This window comes from Camelus bactrianus, chromosome 21, assembly GCF_048773025.1.
Source record: "Camelus bactrianus isolate YW-2024 breed Bactrian camel chromosome 21, ASM4877302v1, whole genome shotgun sequence".
NCBI classification, from domain to species: Eukaryota; Metazoa; Chordata; class Mammalia; order Artiodactyla; family Camelidae; genus Camelus; species Camelus bactrianus.
The window spans coordinates 9328706-9349745 of NC_133559.1; the positions used below are offsets into that span (position 1 = coordinate 9328706).

General features: G+C 42.0%; 2 long non-coding RNA genes across 2 annotated transcripts; both read right to left on the reverse strand.

Moving 5' to 3' along the window:
• Positions 1 to 22: 22 nt before the first annotated feature.
• LOC141574366 (uncharacterized) lies at positions 23 to 7206 on the reverse strand. The gene is made up of 3 exons (XR_012501337.1): positions 3963 to 7206; positions 1294 to 1362; positions 23 to 249 (listed from the first exon to the last, which is right to left on the reverse strand). It is a non-coding gene; the product is annotated as an uncharacterized LOC141574366 (long non-coding RNA).
• Positions 7207 to 11856: 4650 nt separating this feature from the next.
• Positions 11857 to 17801, reverse strand: LOC141574317 (uncharacterized). Its single transcript, XR_012501215.1, has 2 exons — positions 17199 to 17801; positions 11857 to 17008 (listed from the first exon to the last, which is right to left on the reverse strand). It is a non-coding gene; the product is annotated as an uncharacterized LOC141574317 (long non-coding RNA).
• Between the last annotated feature and the right edge of the window lie 3239 nt (positions 17802 to 21040).

Here is a 21040-nt window from a genome sequence, read left to right on the forward strand (position 1 = left end):
AAATTTGTTTTAACACTTGCCAGAAGATAGAAAACATTTATTTATGATTCAGAAAACTTGAAAAAGCATGAAAAAGGAAACAAAGTCCCAACCTAGCTATCCGAGCTGCTTGGACACTTGTCACTTCCCTTCTTCTGCCGGAGATTTTTCTTGTGAGTTGAATTTCCAGCTTCCCAAGGAGCCTGAGGAGCAGAAGAGCTTTTGCCGGCATCCTCCACAGTAATGGGAGTAAGAATAGAGATCTAGTCTCTGTTAGGTCAGAAACAGAGCTGAGAGTGAGAACCTTCTGGGTGATGGATCCTGGGTTGGCCACGCTCCCTGCAGTGGGCTGACTCAGTACAAGGCCCTCTCCTCCAGCTGGTGGTTCTGGGGAAACTGGGACTTTGGGGCTCGAAATAATCCCATGTGATTTTGCCAAAAGGGATTCCTAGAATCTAAGAATGTACGTGTTGGAAGAAAACTCACTGTGGGGTCTGACCCTATCCTGAGCTTTATAACTACCCACCAAGTAATTGCACCTGTGGTTACACTCTACCAGTGACCAGTGACATGGACCTCACTGTGCTCCAAAGCATCTATTTCAGTTTTGGAGGACTCTGACTATAGGAAATTCTCCTCTAATGTCAGCTGTCAAAACCTGCCTCTCCTATTTGCTCATTACAGACATGATTCCTTGTCCACTCAATGGCTCTTCAAGTGGGATTTAGAGCAGAGCAGAGGTAGACCGCAGTGGTCGGTACAGCTGATCTTTGCTTTTCCTAAAAGCCTCAATTTCACACCATCCTATAATTTCCTGGGCACATGCCACCTTTACTGTCTCTGATTCCCATCTCACCTGGTATTGTCCCAAAGGGCTAGGGAGATTGGAATCACATTTTCCAGCACCAACCTACTGTACCCCTAATCTCCTGGGAAAGGAATGTCCATAGAGGTGAACACACTGTCTTTGCTGGGCACTCTCTTGATCCCAACAGATTTCCCCAAAGTCTAGGGTGGCAGTTTTCTGGTCCACATGGTTATTTCCCACACAGGTGAGGCTGGAGTTGGGCTAGCTCAGGGGTAGGCTCAGAGCCTGGTCTCAATGTCCCTCTGCTCCAGGTTCCTGGGGAGGCCCTTATTCACCTAGGTCACATTCAGGTCTTCTGTGGTCCCTGTGACCCTGGTGCTCCAGAGTGACATTGTACCAGCCTGATGTGGTAGATGGTTAATTGGCCAGGATCTGGGGAAGGGTCATGGGCTCTGGGGCAGGAGGGAACAAAAGTTATAATTGCATTTGTAGAGCATGGTACTCACCCATTATTGTGTAGATTCAGAGCAGCCACCTGGCAAGGCAGGGCATTTCACAGCCAAAGAAACTAAGACCTAGAGGGGTGAAACAGTTTGCCAAAATTATACAATGAGAAAGTGATACCGAATCTCAGTTTTAGAGAAGGAAAGGCAGCCAGTCTGTTAATGCTGTAAGCCTAGCTGTCACCACACACAGCTGAAATCACATCTGCTTCCCTCCACGCACATTATCAGATCCTTCACAACCTCCATAGCACTTGGGGGGATTAATCAAACTTCTTGGGCAAATACCCTCCATGTGCAGAATTTTGAAAGAAGCTTCTGAAAACTGGCTTGAGACTCTTAATCCTCTCTCGCCCACATTTGGAGATGGGAAGAGAATTTCTTTGGAGAGAGCTGTGCTGCCATGAATCCCCTTCTAACCTAACAGGTGCCTACCTTTCACCTCAACATGGTGAGAGGGGCTTCAGTGAGACCATGCAGAGAGCCGGATGTATGTCCCCCTGCAGCTTGGGGATGCACTGGACAGGTGTCTGATTTAAATCTGAGAAACTGAAAGGGAGAAATGCTGCTGAAATGTCCTATAGTAGAAAAGTATTGGCTTCCAGTTGAGAAGAAATTGCAAAAGCATCCGTGAGTCCAATGAACATGTTTTTCATCAACTGCAAGTAGGACCTTAAAAGAACTTTGACAAGAGGTGCGTCTGGAGAGGCAAGAGAATTCCAGCAGAGAGAGTCTATGGGGAAATGAACCAGCCAAGACGAGCAGCTGAAGAGAGAGACAAAGATGGCCTTCCTGAGAGCGTGTCACCTCACTTGTCAGGACTGTGTGACAAGGTAGGTGAGACATGTCCACTGTGTGAGAAGAGAGGTATACAAGGAAACCACAAGCGCCCTGTGAGAGGATCAGCCGAAACAGTCACGCCGGAGAACCCGCATGCTCCATCTCCACTACAGGATGAGCCAAGGAAAGTCATCCCTGTTGCCTCCAACCTCCATCCTCCTTACTACTCCTCACTGCCTCCCTGTCCTTGTAGAGCGGGGAGAGAACTTGGTCTTCTTGCCGTTCTCTGTGATCCCTGTGGGCCTTTGCCAGGGAGTTGTGCCCTGGTCTTTGGGTCTGACTCTCTGCCTCTGCTACCTCTGCTGCTGCTGGGGCTTTGAGGCAGTGTGGGTGACACGGTGATGCGCTTGGTCCCTGCCACAGCCTCCTCCACAGTGAGGTCCCTGAACTCTGACCTTTCTTATTCTGAACTCAGGTACTTTCTGGCCCATGGCCCTTCTCAGCACCTTATCTCACCTATAGGAGCCCACAAGAACTTCTGGACCTTCCAAACATGGAACACAAGCTAAGGGTGATTTGTAGCCCTTCTAGGAGCCCTTTAAGGTCCAAACACACTGTGGCCCAATTTACTAAACATGGATCCCTGGGAGGAGGCACTACCCTCCCAGATAAGGGGGGAGTGGGACCCAGCGTCTTCTGCTTTTGCGTTCCTGCTCATCCTATCTGGACTTCCCATCACCTGGCTTGCTCTTCACCAGCCACACAGCTCTGTTATGTTGAGCCCTTTGGGAATGGCATGTCACATTTCTTTTAAGTTTTAATTACAATCTCATCCTCAATGCATTTAAAAATAATTCCTTAATCCAGAAAGATATATAAAACCACTCTCATATTCTGCCTGGCATCTTTTTACTTTGTGACTTGCCAAATGAACTCTATTCTCTTAGTCTACAATCTTTGGTTTTGGAGCAAACAAATCTCTTTTGTTCTATCAATAAAATATGGCTCTTGCCTATTTTGGAAGTCAAAGCATGAATACGGATTTGCACATTCTCAGGGGGGTCCTGGCCTCTGCCTGAAACAATGGCTGTCTCAGCCCCAAGAGTTGGAGACTGTGGGGAGCAAGGACTGCAGGAGTGGAAAAACACTTTGGAACCCTCCAGACAAGAAGACACTGAGCTAATTCAGGAGCTCCTCCTCATACCCTGACCATACAATAAAACTTGATGAAATGTAACTAAAAGGTTTTGATTATGTTACTTAAGTTCAGAAATAAAAAAGAACTCAGTGTCGAAGAGGTGAGTAGAATTTGAAGTTGTGGTGTCCCAAGGGGTTATCAGAACCAGAAATGTACCTCAGAGGCCAAAGTTAAATGTCTCTCAGAGGGGAAGAAGTGTAAGTATGTCCTTGAGTTTGCAGGGATGCTGCACAAAGCTGGATAAGAGGCTGGGTGAATTAAGGTAACGTATTTGTTTTCTGTTCTGGAAAACTAGTGTGGGGGGCCGCAAGTGGCCCTCTTTCATGAGAGGAGTGTGAGAAATTGGAATCCAAGCCTGCACTGTGCATGGTTGTGGATGTGAATTCTCACTATGTGCTGGGAATCAGCTTCCAGAAACTGCCTTAAAAATAGGTGAAGCTTATAAGGCCCAAGCTGGGGAAATACTAAACTGACTCGTGGGGAGACTTCCACAATGGGACACATGTGTGGACAAACTGTTCAAAGAGATTAAGGAAGGAATCAAGCCTATAATGCAAAAATAAATATTTGGAAGAAATAACAGACATAAGGCAGGGGGAAGAAGTAGAAAGTTTGAGCAAAGAAATAGGTAAAAAACACTAGTAAATTTAATGGATTTAAGAGAGATTTAGAAAATAAAATTGAGGAGACTTACTGAAGGGTTGGCTATGGAGTTGAGGTAGAAGAAGATGCCAAGGTTGATAGCGTGGATGGCGGCATCATGCACTGGAGGGGGAGACACTCGAGGAAGATCAGGCTCAGGTGCTCAGTTTTGTACGTACTGAGTGTGAGACGCCTTTGAGACATGCAAAGGGAGCAGTCAACATACTTGGGTTTAAAAATTTAGAGCTGAAAGGTCTCTAGACCTAAAGCTCAGAAGATACTGGAGGGCCACGCCCCAGGGGACCACATTCACGCTGTTGGGTGGAGATCCAGCATGGAGCTCTGTCACTGCAAGGTTGAAATTCCTGAAAGCCTTTTGTAGAGAAAAAGATGCAAAGATGTTCAGGGGAGGAAAAGGTGACTTCCAGTTGGTGGTTTCAGGAAAAACCTCATGAGCAAAGTGTCTTGTGGACTGCTTCTCCAGGATGGATGAAGCATCCCAGTCCCTTCAGCTCCCCTTGAGGTGACCCAAAGAGGCCACCTTCAGGACCTACATCGATAGGGTTAGCATAGCCTGTTTCTACTCTGGGCCACCCATGTCAGTCTCCTCCCAAATTCAAGGCTCCTTCTTCTGTCTGTTCTCATCCATATCCCCCACCTTCCTGCTGCTTGTCCAGTCCAGGAGGCAGTTTGACCAATGCTTTCAACATACTGCCCAGCAGACCATGCCCTCAGGTGGACACCGTGACATGGGTCAATGGGGTTTAGACTGAGAAGAGATGGGTGAGATTTGCTGCAAGGGGAAGGTCCCTCCAAACTAGTCATTGCACAAGTGGCCCAGCTGGTCCCAGGACGCAGTGCACACAGATCAGTAACGAGAGAGGACAGAAGCCCATGCTAACCCTCTCCGGGCTCCAACTCCCTCCATTAGGCACCCATGGGATTTGGGGTGTCTGAGGGTCACTGATGTCTGGAGGAAGAGGAATCCAGGCCAGCCCGTCCCAGTTTTACGTGTCGGCTGAGGTGGGATGTTCTGTCTGCTGAGGGAGTCTTTCTAGTGTGCTCAAGCCAGACGAGGGTGCAAGTTCTGTGAGTGCAGGAAATAGTGGCTCCTTGGTGGCGGCTCCAAGTGAGAATGCTGTCAGCTGACTTCAGTTTTGTGAGACCCCGATCAGAGAACCCGCCAAGCTGTGTGAAACTTCTCACCGGCAGAACAGTGAGGTAATAAATGAGTGCTACTTTCAGCCACAAAGTTTGAGGTAATTTGCTATGAAACCACTACACACTTAAACAAATAACATTTTTATGAAAAAGATAACTATATTTTCCAAAACAAAAAAATTTGGCACAATAAGCATGTTCTGTCAGATCTGTGATTTATAAGTATTTCTCTAATTGTGTGGCAGCCTGATTGCAGAATTCTGTTCCAGGGTGGAAGCTCATTTCTCCCTTAATTCCTAGCTATTTTGGCAGCTTTTCAGAAAGGCTGAATAACACAGTGGCTTTGGAGCTTTGTGTACAGAGCAATCGTTATTTCCCAAGGGCAGTAAAGAGGAAACCAGCCTTCCACTTGCCCAAGCTTTTTGAGAAGAGAACTGCTGGGAAGTGGATCTTCTGAAACACGGGGTGGAAATCAGAGTGACTGAGCTGAAACACAGTGGCTACAATAATGAAGGGCTGTCAGAGTGGATCACACCGTCTCAGCTGCCCCTGTGGCTGAGCTGCCCAGGGCCCTCGGCAGCTTAAACACCCCTCTGGATGGTCAGAACCCTGAATCCTGGCTCCACTCAGTGACCATGTATTCCCAGGGGTTCCTGAACCACTCACCCTGCAGGAGGCAAATACAGCCCAGAAGCTGGGAGGCCCGGCAGAGGCCTACGCCCCTGAGCAGGGGCCCCATGTCAGGCTGTCTGCTCAGCTGCAGAGGACACAGAGATGAATAGTGCTGTCCAGCCAGGCCTGGAGATAGAGAAACTGTGACCACATTTGCTGACCACTGGTTGCGAAGTTAGTTCTCGGGAAATAGCCCTGGTAGAAAGCCAGAGTGGTGGGCTAAAATGAAATAAAAACTCTAAATGATGTCAAGGCCCTTTGCCATTTCTGGTAACAGTGACTTCCTCTGCCTTCCCGAACATTCCAAGCTCTTTGCCCTTCTGTGTCTCTGTGTGCTATCTTCCTACCAAGAACACATTCTTCAAACTGGTCCTCATTAGCCAGCTTCCAACGGTTATCTATCAACTGCCTTCACATTCTTCATCTCTGAAAATTTCTCTGAGAGTTCAGGCCAATGGAGGATGCTTCGAACATTCACAGCTGCCTTTTGAGTGCTTGTTTGGAGGTTCTAGCAGGGGATTGCAGCTACTCGTATTCCCTTGACCGAGAAGAACGGTCCTCCTCTATTGGGGATGGTCGTCCTCTTCAACCAAGCGCTCAGCTTCGGGAGGGATGCACGTGGAGTGGTGAGGGAGGAAGGGGACACCTGCCTAGCCAGCCAGATGGGCTGAATCAACCCTGGCGATCAGTGGGGTGACAGATGTCACAGCTAGATCGCCCTCACATCCCACAGCTGCCTTTTGTGTGCAACATCAGTATAGCAATTTTCTTCTTCTGTTATGGCTGCCTAAGTTTCTCCCTGAAGATGGTAAGCTCCTTGAAGGTTGGAATTGAACTTTATCATCTCTGTATTCCCAGTATCTTCTTTACTGACTCATAATAAGCACTCAGTCTCCAGTACCACAGTAAGCACTCAACAAATGATTGTCAAATGAATGAATAAACAGCATCACTCTAGGACCTGCTTGGCATTGTGTTGGACAAACACCACTCTGTGTTTTCACACACGTCATCCACCTACCCTTTGCTACTTTCCTGGGTCAACAGATCTGCCCCAGGCAGCCCAGCTCATTAATGCTCGCCTCTGGTCAGGCACAGAAGTCACGCTTTTATAGCAAGGCTGGGGTGAGTCTGCGAGGGGTAGGCCCTCCTGGATGCAGTGGTTATCTTCTGTGAGTCAAATTTCCTTTCTCATTTTCAATAAATGTCAGCTGTCGGTTGCTTAAGAAGCAGCGGGCAAAGAACAAAGCTCTTTATGGAAAGTGTCAACTCCCCACATCCCCGATGCAAATATTGGTATTTACCTTGTCTTGGGAACCAGTATTCAAAGTCTTACAGCCTGCAGGTTTGACTTCACTCCCACGCACTCAAAAAAGTCAGGTCAATTAATATAAAACCATATTATGGAGGTGAAACATGAGTCTGCAAGGGGTTACATGACCCATGAAAGGTCACACAGCTAATCAAGTGTCAGTCTGGACTCTTGACAAAAAGGTCAGGAATCATCCTCTAACATCACAGCCCCTCCCCCACCCCACCGTGTGGCCTCAAGTAAGTCTCCTGCAGGCCAATGTCTTCTCTCCCCAAACAGCTTTGAAGCAACCCAGACAGGAGACTATTCAGCATTGGCTGGGTCCCCCTCTACTCCATACAGTAAGGGGAAACTATTTTGCAATCTGTGCAACCTGTGGTGAGAAATTTCTTATATGGAGTCAAAAATCTAAGTGGCTCATCCCCTGGTCACCTGCATAGTGATGGAGAACAATTTTCATCTGCCACTTCTCCCTCTCATGTCCCTACACCACTCTCGAAAGGACTCCTTCTTTGGGAACTGTTCTATTATGAAAATAACTTGTGTGAGGGAGAGGGGAAGCTGTAATGTGGCTGGAGGCCAGGGGCACTGGGAATTAGTCAACCAATAAACATTCCATGCTGGTAAAATGCCAAGGACTTTTTGAAAGAAGTCTAATCTTAATGTTCCATCCATCATGTGTCAAGGCATAACATATAAACAAGTACACGCATACCAAGCACAGAACCTTTGATAAAGAGTTTACCATGAACAGTGACCTTGTGCTGGTAACGTTTTGTGGAATTAAAGGAAAGCAGACTGATAGCTGCAGCAGCAGATCACACGTTTGGGTTGGGGTGGCGGAGGCTGAGCAGGGAGTGGGTGCCATACAGGACAGAAATAAAGAGTTGAGCAAGATGGAGAGCCCAGGAAGAACAAGAAATCTTAGACGTGACTAAGAGAACGTAAGCCCCTGGGGATTCATAGAAATTGTCAGGAAGTCTCTGGACCTCCCTGACTTGGGATGCAATCATATGTGTTTTATTTGACTCATTTCCCCCATCCCCCATCTCCCACCCATCATATCTGGTCACCACCAATCTTTTTCTCTGTTTCTATGAGTTTTTTTTTTAAAAAAATAGATTCCACATGTAAGTGAAATCATACAGTATTTGTCTTTCTCTGTCTGACATTTCACTTAGCACAATGCCCTCAAATTTCATCCATGTTGTTCTAAATGGCAGGATTTCCTCTTATTTTTTTTTTTTATGGCTGCATATATTCCATTGTGATATAAAGATATATCACATCTTCTTTATCCATTCATCTGTCAATGGACTGTTAGGTTGTTTCCACGTCTTGGCTGTTGTAAATAATGCTGCAGTAAACATGGGGGTGCAGACATCTCTTTGAAATAGGGATTTCATTTCCTTAGGATATATATCCAGAATTGGAATGGATGGATCATATCGTATTTCTATTTTTAATTTTTGGAGAGACCTCTGTGCTGTTTTCCATAGCTCTTGTCTTTTTAATAATAGGTATGAGGTGATATCACACTGTGGTTTTGATTTTCATTTCCCCGATGATTAGCAATTTGAGCAACTTTTCATGGACCTATTAGTAATTTGAATATCTCCTTTGAAAAACTGTCTATTCAGGTCCCCTGTACATTTTAAAATTGCTTTACTTGTGTATTTTTGCTACTGAATTGTATGAGTTCCTTGTATATATTTTGGATATTAACCTCTTATCTGATATGATTTGCAAATATTTTCTCCCATTCCATAGGTTGCCTATTTATTTTGTTGATCATTTCTTTTGCTGTGCAGAAGCTTTTTAGCTTGATGTAACAATCAGTATATCTTATGTTACATAATAAGGAGATAAGAGAGGGAAGAAAACAAAGATATTTGAGATATTATATATATAGTAAAATAGGTATACTGTATATACACTATACACACATACACACAAACACACGCAAATGCATTCATAACAAAATCAGAAAAAAATACTCATGACAATTACCGTCCTTTCTTCCGCTTTCTGTAGCTGGTATGTGTTCACAGTTGGTATTTATTGCTACCATCTTCCATAACACGTTTTGTATTTCCTTTGCCTTCAGTGTGGTAATTTGGTGGCCTGTGGTTTAGAAGTCTTTACTAAAGCCCAGTAGTAAGCCAAAAGCTGTTTTTCAGGAGAATAATTATCCACAGTCAATAACAGGGCCATCCTTCAAAATCCCAAGGAACTTCACTGTGGGGGAGCTGCCAAAGTCTTCAGCCAGCATTCCTATTTTCCACAGACACTTCAAACACCATTAGATCTCCTGGATCCTCTGACTCAAACAACAAAGAAGCTTGCAGACTAGCCTAGACCTATTATAGAGCCTTCTCTTATTCTGGGCTTTACTCAAAACTCATAGCTTTTTGGATCACCTGGTACATGGGTTGGAATAGCACAATCAGATGAGGAACATGTTACTTCCAAAATCCAGAGAGACCCCTAGGCATTGTGCCTTTAAAATTTTTTTTGGTTGTAGGAGGGTCTAGATCTACCAACTTATCCTTTGCCTTAGAAGGAATGTTTCAACATGCTCCACACCATGAAATTCCTAGAGATTTCACTGAGGTAGGAGGTCTCTGAGTTTTTGTGGAATTTATTGCACACCCTCTAACATGCATATGTCTTAACCGATAAATCTAGAGTAGTTGCAACTACTTGCTCACTAAGTCCAGTCAGCACAATATTGTCAATGTAATGAACCAATGTGATATCTTGTGGAAAGGAAAGATGACCAAGATCCCTGCAAATTAAGTTATGGCATAGAGGTGGAGTTACTCTGCCCCTCAAATAAAGCAGTGAAGATGTATTGCTAGTCTTGCCAACTGAAAGACAACTGCTTCTAGTGCTTTTTCTTAAAGGGATGGAGACACAAGGATTTGCCAGATCATAGATACATACCAGGTACCAGAGAAGGAGTTAATCTGCTCAAGCAATAAAGCCACACCTGGTACAGCAGCAGCAATTTGAGTTACCATCTGGTTAAGATTACTGCCCACTGTCAGCTATTACAGCCCACTGTCATTCTCCAAGACCCATTTGTCTTCTGTGCAAGTCAAATAGGGGAATTGAATGGGAATGGGAATCAGTACCCCTGCATCTTCCAAGTTCTTGGCACTAATCTGCATAGCTTCTCTGTGAAAGCAGTATTACCCATAGTTAACTGTTTTTCTAAGTGGAGATAGTTCTTGTGGCTTCCACTTTGCCTTTCCTATCAGAATAGCTCTCACTTCACAAGACAGGGAACCAATATAGGGATTCTGCCAGTTGCTGAGTATGTCCATTCCATTTATACATTCCAATTATATCGTTATATTAATTGATTAATTTACTTAAAGCAAAGTATATATATATATATATTTACTTTAAGGAATTTATTCATGTAATTGTGGAGGATTGGTGAGTCCAAAAGTTCATGGGGTAAGCCAGAGGCTGGAGACTCAGGGAAGTTTTCAGCTTGAGTCTAAAATCAGTCTGCTGCAAGAATTTCTTCTTGCTCAGGGGAAGTCAGTCCTTGTTCTATTAAGGCTTTCAACTAATTAGAAGAAGCCCACCCACATTATAAAGGGTAATATGCTTTACTCAAAATCCACAGATTTAAATGTCAATCTCATCAAAACAAAAACAAAAACAAAAACAAAACTTCACAGAGACATCCAGAGTAATGTTTAACCAGATAGTTGAGTGCTATGGCTCAGCTAGTTTGACATATAAAATCAACCATCACCATCAGTATGGGAATAGAAAATGTAAGCGATACTCTAAAACTGACTCATTCTAACAGAAATATATAGTTTACTTTACCCAACAACAGCAAAATACACATATTCTCAAGTGTGCATGGACCATTCTCTGGGACCTTATATTAGGCCACAAAATAAAAGTTTCAATAAATTTAAGCAGAATGAAACCATACAAAGTATCTTCTCTGACCACCATTGAATGAAGTCTGTAACAGAAGGAAGACTAGAAACTTCACCAATATGTCGGATTTAAATAGCACACAATGAAACAACCTGTGAGTCAAAGGCGAAATCACAAGGGAAATCAGAAAACAGTCTGAGGGTCTTTCAGTGACAGTGTAGAAAGAACCTGAACTCATCTCCTTCTACAGACACCCTGGATCTACACCTACATACAGCACAATGCCTCCTGAAGAAGACCCAAGGGCTGATTGAACAGCTTCTGCACAACAAATGATATAGGGACCACCTAGAGGTGGGTAGGAAAGATGAAGACACGGTATGGTCAGGAATCCCACCTCTGATGTGGCAAACTGCAGTAGGGAGGAATATCACTGAGGGGTCCACACACAGATGAGTCCACCCTAGGGGACACAATGATCAAACAGTGGTTTAAAGGTCATCTGGACTATACATGAAGAAAATCCGTTTACTAATTGCAAAATATTAACATGTAAAACGGTAACATTATTTGACATCTGCCAGAAAGTGTTTACACAAAATAAAAAGATGATATGACACCAAAGACATAAAATGTGGAGGCAGAGAAGGAAAAATGTAGTGCTTTTAGAATGCATTTGAACTTAAGTGACTATCATCTTAAATAAACTGTCAGTATACATGAACCTCATTGTAACCACAAACCAAAACACAGAGTAGACACACACACACACGAGAGAGAGAAAGGAACCCAAACATAACACTAAAAATTCATCAAACCAGAAGAGAAGAACCAAGAGAAGAAGAAAAGAACAGATAAATAACCAGAAAACAATGAACAAAATGGCAATAAGTACATAGTTATCAATAATCACTTTAATGTAAATGGACCAATCAAGACTGAATGGATAAAAAAAGACACATCTATACATTGCCTCTAAGAAACAAATGAAAATGAAAAGAAAGCTCAGTTAACAACACTTGTATTAGACAAAATAGACTTTAAAAAAAGACTGTAACAAATGACAAAGGAGAGCATTACATTATGATAAAGGGGTCAATCCTGGGAGAAGATATACCATTTGTAAACATTTATGCACCCACCTAGGAGCACTTAAATATAAAGCAACTATTAACAGACATAAAGGGAGAAATTGATAGTAATACAAAAATTTCAAAAGACTTTAATGCCTCACTTACTTCAATGGATAGATCATCCAGACCAAAAATCAATTAGGAAACATTGACCTTAAATGACACATTAGGGAAGATGAATTAACAGAGATATACATAACATTCCATCCATAAACTGCATAATACACATTTTTTTTCAAGTGCGTATAGAACATTCTCAAGGATAGATTACACAGTAGTCTACAAAGCAAATCTCAATAAATTTAAGAAAATTAAAATCATGTCAAGCATCTTTTCTAACAATATGTTAGTTATGAAGCTAGAAATCAAATACAAGAAAACTGGAAAAAACACAAACATGTGGAGACTAAACATCCTACTAAACAATCAATGGGCTAGCAAGTTTTAAAAAATCAAATAATATCTTGAAACAATAAAAAGGAAAACAAAACTTCCCCAAATCTATGGGACATAATGAAAACAATTCTGACAGGGGAATTCCTAGGTATACAGGCCTACCTCAATAAACAAGAAAAACTTTAAATAAACAATCTAAATTTATACCTGAAGGAACTAGAAAAAACGAAAACAAAACAAAAAAACCCCACCCAAAGTCAGTAGAAGAAAGGAAATAACAAAGATCAGAGCAGAAACAAATAGGATAGAGACACCCCCCCCCCAAAATAGAAAAGATCAATAAAACTAAGAACTAGATCTTTTAAAAGATAAAAAATTGACAAACCTTCAATCAGACTCATAAAAAATAGAGAAGGCTCAAATAAATGAATTGAGACATGAAGGAAAAGAAGTTACAACTGATACCAAAGAAATGCAAAGAATCACAAGAGACTACTACAAACAGTGATACAGCATCAAATTGGACAACCTAAAAGAAAGAGAGAAAGAACTGACAATGGAGAAAAATAACCTCTTCAATAAGTGATGCTGAAAAAACCGGACAGGTGCATGTAAAAGAATGAAACTAAACCATTTTCTTACATCGTAAACAAAAATAAACTCAAAATGGATTAAAGACTTAAGCATGAGACCTGAAACTGTAAAACTCCTAGAAGAAAACAGAAAACACATGACCTTTAACATCATTTTTAGCAATATTTTTTTGCACCTGTCTTCTCAGACAATGGCAACAAAAGAAAAGTAAACAAATGATACTAAATCAATCTAAAAAGCTTCTACACAGTGAAAAAACAACTGTCAACAAAATGAAAAGGCAACCTAAATGCGAAAAGATATTTGCAAATGATATATCTGATAAGGGGTTAATATCCAAAATATATAAAGAACTCATACATGTCAATATAAAACTAAACAAACAATTAAAAAATGAGCAGGATCTGAGGAGAAATCTTTCCTAAGACGACATACAGATGGCCAACAGGCAAGTGAAAAGATGTTCAAAATCACTAGTCATTAGGGAAACCCAAAATGAGATATCACCTCACACCTGTCAGGATGGCTATTATAAGAAGACAAGAAATAACAAGTGTTGGCAAGTATGTGGGAAAAGGGGACCCTCATGCACTGCTGATTGGAATGTCAACTGGCTCAGCCACTATGGAAAACAGTGTGAAGTCTCCTCAGAAGTTTAAAAGAATTACCATATGATCTAGCAATTCTGCTTCTCTGTGTTTATATGCAGAATATGAAAACACTAATTTGAAAAGAAATGTGCACTATTATTGCAGCATTCTTTTCAATAGCCAGGGTATGAAATTAACCTAATTATCCACTGATAGATAAATGGAACAAGAAGATGAAGCGGATATATACAACAGAATATTACTGAGCCATAAAAAAATTAATGAAATCTTCTTGCCATTTGCAGCAACTTGAATGGACTTACAGAATATTATGCTAAGTTAAATAAATCAAACAAATAAAGACAAATACTTCCTGGTTTCACTTATATGTGGCATCTAATAAACAAAAACAAATGAACAAACTTAACAAAACAGAAGCAGTCTCATGGATACAGAAAACAAACTGGTGGCTCCTAGAAGCAGTGTTGGTTGGGCAATAGATGATACAGGTGAAGGGGCTTAAAAGGTACAAACTTCCAGTTATGAAACAATTAAGCCATAGGGATATAATACACACCATGGGGAATCTAGTGAATAATATTTTAATAACATCATATGGTGACAGATAGTAACTAGAGTTATTGTGGTGATCAGTTTGTAGTATACAAAATTACTAAAATGTAAAGTATCAAATTGCTATGTTGTACATCTGCAGGTATAATATAATAAGTCAATTATACGTCACTAAAAACAAAAAAATGAAAATACTATGAGATGTAGGAGAATGGAAACAAAACTGCCAAAACATGGGATGCAGCAAAGGCAGTAGTACCCAGAGGGAAATTGATAGCAGTAAATGAGTACCTTTAAAAAGAAAAACGATCTCAAGTCAATGATTTAACTTTGCACCTAAAAAGAAGTGCAAATAAAGTCCAAAAATTAACAGACGGAAGGAGATAATACAGATTAGAGCCAAGATAAATGAAATAGATGGTAGAAAGACATTGGAGAGAATCAACGTAGCCAAAAGTAGGTTATTTGAAAAAAAATTAACAAAACTGACAAACCATTAGTGAGACTGACAAAGGAAAATAAAATAAAGACACAAATCACTAATCACAGAAATGAAATTGGAAACAATACCAAACTCACAGAAATAACAGGATTATAAGAGACTGTCATGAACAATTATATACCAACAAATTATATAACCTAGATAAAATGGACAAATTTCTAGACATACAAATTACCAAAACTGAATCAAGAAGAAATAGAAAATCACAACAAACATACAGGAAATAAAGAGACTGAATTAGTGATCAAAAACATTCTAACAAAGAGAAGTCCAGGACCAGGTCACCTCACTGATGAATTCTATCAAACAGTTAAAGAATTACCATCAATTCTTTTCAATTCTTCTAAAATTAGAATTAAAAGTGGATAAGAGAACACTTCCTAACTCGTTCTATGAGGACAATATTACCCTGATACCAAAAGCAGAGAAGGAAATCACAAGAAGAGAAAATTATAGACCAATATATCATATTAATAGAGACACAAAAATCATCAACAAAATACCATTAATCTGAGACTAATAGCACATTAAAAACATTATAAATAACCAATGAGAATCTAATGTTAAAATTATTAATCTAATGTTTAAATAAACAATTCTTAGTGTAACAGTGGACACTAACTATAAGTACTCCATTTAATATGACCTCTTTAAGAAACAGCCTTTGTTCCAACAGCAGAAGTGTGGTAGTTGGTCTTACTGAGGAACAGTATTTCAGTTTCCAATGTGACATCTTTCTAAGAGGTTTTCCAAGGTAATTCTAGCAAAAACAATGTTTGCATTACTCCCCACAAACACGGGTAAGAGGGCTCACCACCTGGCATCAGCCAGAATGAAGGTAAATTTTCTGCTGTACAAACAGGAACTTTGGAATTATTAGCTGCTTCTAAGCAACACAGCTGTAGCATGCCTTCCTGAGAGTGGTTTGCAGACCAAGTTTCCGTACACTGTGGGGAAAGAGATAATGTCTTTCAGCCAGGTGATCTGAGGACACTGGGTCCCAAGATCCCTCCCAGGCGCAGACACAGAGAAGACAGAGGGCCAGGTGGAGTAATCTTAAAGATGAAGTTTCCCTCTGTCCTTGGAGGGCTGAGGAAGTGACCACAGAGATGGCCAGAGGTCTTTTCTTCATAGGTGTCCTAAACAGGTTCACTGGCTGTCAGTCCCTATCAGGACACAGGAAGAGGACAGGACAGGATGAAGAGACAGAGCAGAGGCTTTGAAGCACCCACAGGAGAGTCCTGTCTGGGTGGAGGCACCGAATCCCAGGACGTCCCAGCTGGGAGAAGACTTAGAGGGGGACAGCCCAGGTCCCTCCTGTCCCAGAGGAGGAGGCTCCCCGGGAGGTGAACTTGTCCTGGTCACACAGGGCAGAGCCAGACTTAACCTCCAGGTCTCCTCTCTCCCAGCCAGTGCTCCTCCCCTGCAGGAGCTGCCCATCAGCTGTCCCGCCCTGTGCCTGTCCCCCTTCGGCTGACTCATCACCAGAATCTGGGCAGTTCCTGGGGGCTCATCCTCCAACTTCCTCTCCTGGGAAAGGGAAAGTGAGTTCAGAGGGGTTTAGAAGGGTAGGGACTCCTGGCCAGCTGAGGGTTAAACAGCATCCCAGCCAGACTCCCCACCTGCCGGAAAGGAGGGAACCAGGGAGAGAGGAGGCTCTGCCTTCAGGCTGCAGGGAGGTTCCACCGGAAGGGGATGGTGAGGACCAGCTGTGAGGAAGTTGAAAGAAGACTTAGAAAGAAAGAGAAAGCAACAAGAGCACTGTGATCTACAAAACATCTCATCTTCAAAAAGAAAAGACAAAAAAAAAAAAAAAAAACCCCAAAAAACACAAAACAAAACACCAAAGAAGTAAGAGAAGGCATGATAGTAAACAAGATTGAGTTAAAAATGTGTTCAAATAATAAAAACTTTCATACATTTTAATACAAAGTTTTGTTCATTTTTCTGACCCTATCACTACATTGGGAAATCAACAGTAGTTCCCTCTTAACTCTTGCATCAAATCCAGCCTCTCTCTCTTTGTGCTGTTTTCACCTTCTGGAGCCCAGGGTGACAAGGATCCTTTCTTCCTCTGCTCCTTGCCAGCAGACACAGGGTCACACCAGGTTAGTAGCTTCTCTGGTAATGCAGCAGAAGCAGGCTCACCTCCCTGGTAAATGTTTCTCTCAATGCAGCCAACCATGCCGAGCTCAGTGTTCTCAGCCTTGTCACCACCAAAAGGCCATTTTGTTGTTGTTTATTTATCCCAGAGCTCTAAGCCAAACACACATTTACAAATTATTAGACAGTGTTTTTCTTTTTTGTTCACCAAAGACATCAGAACATAAGTCACCAAAGACATCAGAACATAAGAAGCCCGCCTAGGGGTCAGCAGCCCCCCTTCCCCGGCTCCACTCCAGCTCCACACAATTGCTATCCCTTCCCAGGAGCCCAGGCCACTCACTGAAAAGGAGGCTGTTTTAGCCGAGGGCCAAGGAGACACAGCAGAGCTGGAGGTCTTCCGAGCAGAGTCCCATCAGCCTGTTCAGTTGCAGAGGAAACATCAGAATGAAGAGAGTCAAGAGAAAATTAAAAGCATGAGTTCTAGTGTTGCAGAAAAGTGTGTCACAGCCCGGTGTTACAGCTCACTTGTGACAGCAACCTGGATCCCAGCGAGAGACCAAGCAACACTTGGAGAGTTGGAGAACTCAGGTTTATTACACCAGCGGGCCCAGAGGAGTTAACACTTCAAGCTCTGGCCCCCGTCTGTAGGTTTACACAGGCCTTTTATAGGGTGCCAGTTTTACACTTTGCAACATCATATGCAAATAAAGTATAACAGAAGTTGACCAACCAGGAACAAGCTTTGTAGAAATAGACCAATCAAGAGTGAGAGAAATAACCAATCAGAAGTGAGCTCAGGGAACCAATAGATTTTAGGTGTAAGTTAGCCACTTTAGAGGCAGAAGGTGAGATAGAGCTTCCTGGCCAGGGAACATGACGGTGCTGGGAGGAGAGCAGTGGCCCTGCCTAGGGGTCTTGCTGGTCTTTTTATGGGGCTTCCCGCCTCACCAGGAACCTTTTGCACAATTCTTCCAGAGTGGGGCTAGCAAGCCAGTTTTTATCTGACCACTGGCCAGCAAGCTAGTTCTGAGGAGACAGCCACACCACTGTAGGAGAAAAGTCCTTCATCTTACTTTCAGCATTTACAGCATGAGCTTAGTAAACAACTGTAGAATAAATGTGCAGACACCTTCAGTCTATGATTTGCCGGGCGCTGTGTTGGACAGGCCCCATTCTCTGCAGTCACAACTACTTTGGTGTTTTCACACCCCCTGCCCTCATATCCACTCCCTAGCTGTTAGTGGCTTCTTTGGGTTAACGCCAGTGTCAGTCTGTGGTCAGGCACAGAAATCATGCTTTATAGAAAGGTTGGACTAGGCTCCTCCTGGATTCAGTCCCTATGTCATTTAATGAGTCAAGTTTCCTTTCTGATTTTCCATAAACTTGAACTTGTTGATTGCCTACCTCAGAAGCTGTGATCAAAGAATAAATTTCTTGTTCAAGGTGTAAACTTCCCACATCCCCAATGCAAATATTGGTATTTACCTTGTCCTGGGAACCAGTATTCAAGGCCTTACAGTCTGCGGGTTTGACTTCACTTCCACACACTCAAGAAAGTCAGGTCACTGGTTATAAAATCATATTATAGATATGAAACAGGAGTCCAAAAGGGGTTACATGACTTATAAAAGTCACACAGCTAATCAAGGGGCAGTGTCTGGACTTGTGACAACAAAGTCAGGAATCATCCCCCAACATCACAGCCCCTCTCTCATCCCACCGTGTGGTTTCAAGCAAGTCACCTGCAGTCCAGTCTGTCCTCCGCTACAAACTGCTCTGAAGCATCCCGTACAAGAGATTTTTTAGTACTGGCTGGATTCCCTTCTACTCCACACAGTAATGGGGAACTATCTTGCAAACTGTGGTACCTGTGGTCAGAAACTTCTTATATGAGGTCAAAGTTTAAGCATCTCATACCCTGATCACCACAGGGCAATGGAAAGCAAGTCTCATACAGGCCCCCTCTACCCCCTTCCCACCCTTCCCTCTCTCTCTTTTTTTTTTTTTTTTTTTTTTAACATTTTTTATTGACTTATAATCATTTTACAATGTTGTGTCAAATTCCAGTGCAGAGCACAATTTTTTAGTTATACATGAACATATATATATTCATTGTCACATTTTATTCTCTGTGAGCTACCATAAGATCTTGTGTATATTCCCCTGTGCTTTAGAGTATAATCTTGTTTATCTATTCTTCAATTTTAAAATCCCGTCTATCCCTTCCCACCCTCTGCCCCCATGGCAACCACAAGTTTGTATCCTATGTCTATGAGTCTATTTCTGTTTTGTATTTATGCTTTTTTTTGTTTTTGTTTTTTAGATTCCACATATGAGTGATCTCATATGGTACTTTTCTTTCTCTTTCTGGCTTACTTCACTTAGAATGACATTCTCCAGGAGCATCCATGTTGCTGCAAATGGTGTTATGTTGTCGATTTTTATGGCTGAATAGTATTCCATTGTATAAATATACCACCTCTTCTTTATCCAGTCATCCGTTGATGGACATTTAGGCTGTTTCCATGTCTTGGCTTTTGTAAATAGTGCTGCTATGAACATTGGGGTGCAGGTGTCATCCTGAAGTAGGGTTCCTTCTGGATATAAGCCCAGGAGCGGGATTCCTGGGTCATATGGTAAGTCTATTCCCAGTCTTTTGAGGAATCTCCATACTGTTTTCCATAGTGGCTGCACCAAACTGCATTCCCACCAGCAGTGTAGGAGGGTTCCCCTTTCTCCACAGCCTCTCCAGCATTTGTCATTTGTGGATTTCTGAATGATGGCCATTCTGACTGGTGTGAGGTGATACCTCATTGTCGTTTTGATTTGCATTTCTCTGATAAGTAGTGATATTGAGCATTTTTTCATGTGCTTTTGATCATTTGCATGTCTTCCTTGGAGAATTGCTTGTTTAGGTCTTCTGCCCATTTTTGGATTGGGTTGTTTTGTTGTTTCTTATTAAGTTGTATGAGCTACTTATGTATTCTGGAGATCAAGTCTTTGTCGGTTTCATTTGCAAAGGTTTTCTCCCATTCCGTAGGTTGTCTTTTTGTTTTACTTATGGTTTCCTTTGCTGTGCAGAAGCTTGTAAGTTTCATTAGGTCCCATTTGTTTATTCTTGCTTTTATTTCTTCTAGGAGAAAATTTTTGAGATGTATGTCAGATAATGTTTTGCCTATATTTTCCTCTAGGAGGTTTATTGTATCTTGTCTTATGTTTAAGTCTTTGATCCATTTTGAGTTGATTTTTGTGTATGGTGTAAAAGAGTGTTCTAGCTTCATTGTTTTATATGCTGCTGTCCAGTTTTCCCAACACCATTTGCTGAAGAGACTGTCTTTATTCCATTGTATAGTCTTGGCTCCTTTGTCGAAGATTAATTGACCAAAAGTTTGTGGGTTCATTTCTGGGCTCTCTATTCTGTTCCATTGGTCTATATGTCTGTTTTTGTACCAATACCATGCTGTCTTGATGATTGTAGCTCTATAGTATTGTCTGAAGTCTGGGAGAGTTATTCCTCCAGCCTCTTTCTTTCTCTTCAGTAATGCTTTGGCAATTCTAGGTCTTTGATGGTTCCATATAAATTATGTTTAAATTTTTTAATCTTGCCTTAAAATATGAATGTTATTTCACAGTCCTTGTCACAAAGGAATTCTGTGAGTCCTAACAAAGCTTTCAGAACTTGAGGGGTTTGGGGGAACCTCTCAAACTTGCAGTTGGTGTCAGAGATATAGGTGGTATTGTGTGGACAGTGCCCTCTAACTTTGTAGGGAGCCTAGCTCTCACAGTTGGTGTCAGAAGAGGGATTCCCTGCAACAATCCTGACACTGAAACATGTGGTTTGAGAATTGTAAGAATGAGAGGCAAAGGATGAGAAATCTTTGACTCCTGTATGTCCTCAAGGTCACCCCTAGTATGGAACTACAGCTGTGCTGAAATCAGTTATTAGAGGTTAAAGTCATCAGTTAAATTTAGAAATGGTGGATCCAATTCCTGAAGAATTGGTTTGCTGAATGCATAAGAAAATTCAAAGTAACAAGAAAAAAGCTAGATACACAATCCACTGGTAATGGTTATCTCTAACAGCTACAATAAAAGTTATAGAGAATATTAGAGTGGATCCTCATGCTGGGCCAAGTTTCAATTCCAACCACTTCAAACCACAGCTGCTAGCTTCAGGGATGC